Source organism: Solanum verrucosum, unplaced genomic scaffold (genome assembly GCF_900185275.1).
Source record: "Solanum verrucosum unplaced genomic scaffold, falcon-dt-bn FXZP01000261.1, whole genome shotgun sequence".
NCBI lineage: Eukaryota > Viridiplantae > Streptophyta > Magnoliopsida > Solanales > Solanaceae > Solanum > Solanum verrucosum.
Genome location: NW_026019969.1, coordinates 9834160 through 9841627, shown reverse-complemented (window position 1 = coordinate 9841627; position 7468 = coordinate 9834160).

Sequence of the window (7468 nt, the reverse complement as noted above, 5' to 3'; positions counted from 1 at the left end):
TGGTGAGTATGCCTCAACTTGTGAATTAAATGAGAAGATACCGGGATTAACATAGTGCTGGCTATTTCCTTGGAAATTTTCTTCAAGACTTTGGCTCCTTGATTCTGATATGCTGGTGCACCCGAAAACCACAGTACTGTGCGATGTGCAAAAGCTCAAGCTTCTGAAGGCAATGCTGGCCCAGTAAAAAAAGATTTTAAAAAGAACAAACGACGTTTGTTTTCTTATCAGGACAAAATTGTTTTCTAGAAGAACAAACAAATATTTTCAAAAGAAAACAAAACAAAAAAACAAAACTTTTGTCAGTTTTCTCTTACTCAAACCAAAATTGAACCAACTTCTACATTAGCCCCAAATTCTAATTATTATCACTTTGACTCTCTTCTTGTAAATGAATTTACTGTTTCATAACCTTCTTTTCCAGAAAGAAATGAAAAGTAAATCAGTTTCCAAAAACTTCCCGATAGACTGTTTCATCACACCTTAGTGAGTTGCCAAATCATGAATGTTCTCATGTTTTTCTTGGCTGTTTTAATGTCACTTTAAGAGGTCCGTATCTTAACATTAGTCCTGAAAACTAAACTCATAATTTTTTGGTATGTTGATATTGACTCATCTTAAAAAGATTTCCTTGTTCTTGAAATGCAGATATCCTATTATGGTCTTAGCAACCGTTTTATTGTTTAATCGACTCGGTTATGAATGTTTCCCTTTTTTAGGTGAGAGTTTCCCTGCTACTGAGATGCAGCAACGACACTTCTTTTTTCCATCTTACCATGCTTGCGCATTTATATGCCACCATTGACAGAATTTCATGTATATATCCCTTTATGGCATTAGAGGGATTGAGTAAGATGAGGAGCCCAACGTCTATTCAAATAATTTTTTTCCCCTTTTCTTTCTAATCGAAACTTTATTCAAGATTCCGTATTGAAATTCTTTATTTTTTGATTGTAATATTTTGGTCAGTGTTTATTTGTTGGTGTGGATTATGCTAAGTTCTTTATTAGAGGATGCAGCTATTAGGTTGTGAATAAAACCTATTTGGCGGGTAACAATAATTTACTGCTTTCCTAGTTAGAAAAAAAGGGTTTTAGAAGGAGTAATCTTTTCCACCTTCAGTTCCAGTAGTTTCATTTTGCATAGCCACGTGATCCATTATATTATTGTTTTTTCTGAAACAAAGTATAGTGCAAGATATTGAAGTTGTAATGACAAGCATATGTAAGTCAAATGCCCATTGAGATGTCACACATCTAATTCTACCACGAGGTCCAAAAAAACTAACAAACTTGTAGGTAAGCACACAGTGGTAGACATCGGAATTAACATATTAAATGCACCTAAAAAGTATAATTTGACATATCTATTTCATGGAAATTCCATCCAATAAAATAGAGCCTTCCCAGGACCCCCGCACATAGCGGGTGCTTTAGTGCACCGGGCTGCCCTATTGAATCTTATGCATGCACCTCAAAATTCTCTTAGAGATTTAGATTTTCTACAGGAACATTCATTGAGCAACAGGCATTATCTTCTGCCATTGGAGATAAGAGACGTCGAGCGTTCTGTAGTAGTAGTTGGTGATACAAGCAGCATAGCTCCAAGGTCAATCTCATTAGGAATGTATATGTTCCTTGCATAAATGAGAGTAGCATCTTCACCACCGTTTGGTATGTTTTCAAATTCTAGTTCCTGTAGAATATTATAAAGTTGCCTCTGGAGTCTTTCGACAGGTGACAAAATGCGTTGTGTAAGCTCTGATCTCTTTCTTTTTGGGACTCTGTTAGGATTCCAGATAGGGTCTTTGTCTGCTTCTCCCAACAAAAGGTAAATGTTAGTGCACATAAAACAATAAGGTATTAATACATAATTTGACAAGCACATCACAGTAATCGGAAAACGAAAGGAATTTCCTGCATAAAAATAAATTCATGTGTCGTGAATCTTGATACAAGCTTATGAAGTTGTCTTAGAGCTCATTGTGTAAATGATTCTTTTGAATATTAGATGCCAACATATAACAACCACTTGGACAGGGGAAGAAAGAAATTGGCCAAAAATTGAGTAGGAAGATATTAGTTTCCACTTTCTTAATTCTCGTACGCTTAAGAAAGGATTTGATTCAAAACATGCATCATATTTGCTGAGACAAGTTAAGAGCTCTCTATATATGTGAAAGTATTTTACATTTGGTTTTTCCATCTGCATGCAGTTGACTGAGCTTGGTATGTTATTCATTTGCTCTTCAAGACAAGCTGAAGGTCCCTCCTGTCCAGAAACCTCTACTCCAACTTCTAGCTTTTGGTCATCACGAGCTAAGAGACGCGGTTGCATCTCTCAGAAGGTAACTGATAGCTCTGTGTTTCTCTGTTTGCATGTCTGGGAATATAGTTATGTTGTGTCCCCCTAATGCGCCACCTTGTTCCACAAGCATTTCAGAGCACTGGTTTTTCAGGTAGTCCAGGTCTCCAATGGGGGATTTCTTTTTGAGTTCAAAATTAATTGGTGTTTAAACTAAAGCACAATGATCATTGACAATAAAGATTTTCTATAAAAAAAATGCAGAGAATGTATTGCACGAGAACGAAAGTGTCATGAAAGTATGTATAATATTAAAAACAAGAGGAAATTTCCTTGTGTGAAACATGCATTGACTTTAAGGATGCTTCAACTGTTTCTTCACTCACATTTTCATCACCATGCTAAGGAACCATACAAGAAAGTTGAACTTAGCCATAACCACGAGCTTATGTTGGGCCGTAAGATCCAGTCATTGCATAAACCTCTATCAAATTTTCTGAGGAGCAAAGAATATAGCCGAGTCTTAGCCACCACACTACAAAAGGTCCTCCCTCTTCTAGAAACTGGAATCATCTATGATCATCTCGATAGCTTTCGCGAAGTTTAAAAGAAAACTCCTCCATTTCTATCCCTAATGCCGAAAGTGCCTTGTACATCATCATATCCTCTCGAAGTGGTCCCTATGTGACTTCTAAAATCCCCTCATAAAATTAGTTTCTCAGCACGCGGGATAGCTCTCACAACCTAGTCTTACTCCTCCCAGAACAAAGAAGTTTTTTTTGACCTCCTCGTCCAAACCCGTTTACTGCACATATCCCTCCCAAAACTAGCTTAATGAACATTAACTTATCATTCACCCTCCTAATTTCTAACGCTTGCTCCTTGAGTTCCTCGTCTGCTAAAAGCCTACTCTATTTCTACTCCTCGATCTTCTTTACTACCATAACTTAAATCCATCTACATCCCTGACCTTGGTTCCTACCCATTTGGTTTCTTGTACACAAGCTTTATTGATCTTCCTCTTCATAAGAATCTTCACTAACTGTATCGATTTCCTTGTCAATGTCCCTATGTTTCAAGACCCAACTCTCAACCTAGGATCTCTCTAGGTACCCTCACCACCCCTGCCCCCCTCCCCCTCTGCCAATCAAGTACATGACCATAAACTACATCAAACCAGTAACGCCAGTTATAGAGTAATCAAGCGTGCAATAAACAACAAACAATGGGCAACCCATAGCAACAAATACAGTAAACAAGCAAGCAACAATAAGGGGCTGCACAATCTGTTAAGGAAAAATCAGATTTAGACAAACGAATCTAGGATTTCTAGAACATGGGTCCACCACTTAAAAAAGAAGGAAAAAATGTATTGAGTAGCAAGTGATTCTAGGTCCTCTAAGTAAATAACCAAATGTTTAATTAAATGCACCATTTAGGCTTTTTGTTGCATGGGTGCCAACTTATAATAATATTGGGAAGAGGCTTGCAACACTTTTCGGTTATGATGGGGTTGCACTAGAGATCGACCCTTAGCCAGTTCCTTTTTGCCTTAGTGATGGATGAATTGACACGATATATTCAATGAAAGGTATTGTGGTTTTTGCCATTCGCAGATGACATAGTATAGAATAACAAGACACGCGGTGGAGTTAACGAAAAACTGGAAGTTTTGAGACAGGTCTTAGAGAATAATGTTTTCAGGTTAAGCAAAACTAAAACAAAGTATTTCGCGTGTAACTTCAATGACGTAGCACTTGACGAAGAGGTGGAAGTGAGGAACGATTCACAAATCGTATTCAAGACCAAGAGAGGAAACTTCAAGTATCTTTTTTTTGAATTTTTTTTTTTGAAACTAGTAACATTTGTATTTCATTTAGTACTTCTGTAGTACTGAAAAACCATATTTACAAAAGCAGAAAGGAAGTATAATCTATCCAAAAACTGAACCAAATCTAAATGGATCCTAAAACATCTATGATTGACTCAGTTTCATTGGCGTAGACATTTGTACACCAAAAGCAGAACAACAAAATACACTTAAGCTTTACTTCCTGCAAGTCGTTGTTCCTATTCTCAAAACATCTCTCGTTTCTCTCCCTCCATATAGTCCACCAAATACTAGCAGGGATCATCCTCCATCTTTCTCTGTTTGTAGCCCCAACTCCAACCATCTCCCAACTGAATAGAGTCTCATCAATCTTGCTAGGCATACACCAAGATATGCCTCTGAGATTAAGGAAAATCTGCCACAACTGCTCAGTAAAGTTGCAATGTAAGAAGAGATGTCTCACTGTCTCATTAGCCTTACCACATAAGGAACATCTGTTACATAGAGAGATTCCTCTCTTGGCCACATTATCCAATGTCAAAACTGCTTTATTGGCTAGTAGCCATGTAAAGCATGCCACTTTGTGTGGCACTTTGGTCCTCCAGATTTGCTTCCAAGGCCATTTGAAGTCTTGAATGCCACTAGGACTTATCCGTTTGTATCCTTCTTTCACCTTGTAACTACCTTTGTTGTGCCCTTGCCACCATAAATAATCCTCGCCTGTTTGTATACCTTGAAAATTCTCCAGAACCTTAAACAATTCAAGTATTCTGGGATTTTCCCAGTCATGCACGAGGGATTAACTTTTAGCTTGTTTTTATTTGCTTTGGTGATTGATGAATTGACATGGTACTAAGGTGAGGTGCCATGGTGTATGTTATTTGTGGATGACATAATTCTAATTGACGAGACTCACGTAGGAGTTAACGCTGAGCCATAGGTTTGGAGACACACTGCAGAGTTTAGAGGGTTCAGGTTGAGCATGATCAAGACATAATACTTTGAACGCTTGTATGTAGAATTAGGGGGAAAAACAGGGAAGAAATTGTACAAGCTAGCCAAGGTGATGGAGAGGAGGGCACGTGACATAGACCAAGTAATGTGCATCAAGGACGAGGTCGATGAAGTACTGGTTTAGGAGACACTCATTCGACGAAGTTGATAGTCATACTTCTATATACTCTTGAATGAATCGGAGGACATTCTGGTGGGAGATATAGTGCACTCCGAGTGGTTTCTTGATTTTAGGTATTGTAGGTGTATAAAGGTTGAAAAGGTTAAGGGTTCTATTCGTAGGATATACAGGGAAGAGCGAACGGTCCTGATGAGATTCCAATGGAATTTCGGAAGACGGTGGGTAAGACATGTATGGAGTCATTGATTAGGTTATTTAATATTGTTTTTAAGTCCGTGAAAAAGGCTAAAGAATGGATGTGCAGTACAATGACCCATTTGTACAAGAACAAATGTGACTTTTTTTAATCGCAACAACTATAGGGGTATCAAGCTCCTAAGCTACAATATGATAGTTTGGGAGAGGGTGGTAAAGATGAAGGTTAGGAGGGGTATGTTTATTTTCGAGAATCAATATAGATTCATGTTAGGGGGCTCTACTACAAAAGTCATTCATATTTTAAGGAGATTGGTGGAGCTATATAGTGAGCGAAGAGGACTTGCACTTGGTGTTCATTTACCTAGAAAATGCTTACGACAAAGTCCCTAAAGAGGTCTTATGGAGATGCTTGTAGGCTTGAAGCTTACCCGTGTTGTATGATCAAGGATATTTATGTTGGAACTAAGATCAGGATAAGGACATAGAGAGGAGACTTAGAGAACTTCTCAATTGTGATGGGGTTGCACGAGGGATTAACTCTTAGCTTGTTTTTATTTGCTTTGGTGATTGATGAATTGACATGGTACTAAGGTGAGGTGCCATGGTGTATGTTATTTGTGGATGACATAATTCTAATTGACGAGACTCACGTAGGAGTTAACGCTGAGCTATAGGTTTGGAGACAAACTACAGAGTTTAAAGGGTTCAGGTTGAGCATGATCAAGACATAATACATTGAGTGCAAGTTTACTGACGTAACCATGAGACTCACATGGAAGTGAAGCTTGATACCAGGACATGCAAAAGAGATGAAGTACCAAGTATCTTGGGTCTATTATCTAAAGATACGGTAATGATATCACACATCGTATTGTTGCAAAGTGGATGAAATAGAGGTTCGCTTTTGAAGTCTTATTTGATTAAGAGAAGGTGCCACCAAAACTTAAAGGCAAGTTCTATAGAGTTTGACCAACTTTCTTGCTATTTTCCCCAAGGCTATTGTACCTTGTCTAAACCTTCTCATCTTTTCTCCAATTTCTCTCCAATTAACATCTTAGGGTTTCTGTGGATAGCAATGCAGTGGAGAAGAAACAGTGGCATCTGTGTCGATTGGAATCCTTGTCGGCATCGGCGTCTGAAAGCTCGGATTTTACATCGTTAACTCCATTAATGGTGGCATTGATGTGTATGGAGCTATGGCATGTGTTTGCTGGACCGTTAATTTCTCTGCCAAAGGAGGTAAGTATACCTACCTCAAGGTTACTTGGAACGTCTCTCTAAGTATCCGTCCATAGCTTTCCTCTTCGTAGTGTCAATTTTGTTGAAAATTTGGTTCGTGAGTGAACTTAAATTTCAGGTAAAACTCTAATATGTTCGTGATTTTCTCAAGCAAACAATGATCTTATAGTGTTTATTCTCTGTGATATGAAGGTGAGGCGACCAGATAATGGCAGCAAAACATTGAGTGAACTTAAATTTCAGTTAACACTCTGTTCATATGAGATCATTGTCCTCATCCTTCTTCTCGGCATTTGGTATTGATTTGTTTCTTGCCACTTCAGATAGAAGATTACTTGGATGTGGCTATCCTGTTCCAATGAGCGTTATGGCACCTGTATTGGAATTAGAATTTCGCAGACTTGTACTACTTTGTGTTTCTTCTTACGTCTACATAATCTGTATTTTTCTTGATATAAGCTGACCTAATGTTCATTTTTGCTGTAAATCTGAGATCATGTTTTGAGTTTTCTATGACTAGATCTGTTATGTTACGTTTGTATGTCATGGGATTTAACTGCATTCTTAGCTAACTCCATCGTTATGAATTGTCAACACTTTTTTGTTGCTTTGTGATTTCCTTTAGTGAACTCTATGTCCCAAAAGTTTGTGGAACTGTGATTTTGGGTCTTCCCTTGACAAATTCTTATGTTGATATTTGTAATACCCATGGACTAAGCCAGTTAGTTTCTGAACACTAGAATAGTGTTTCCTCATCATGT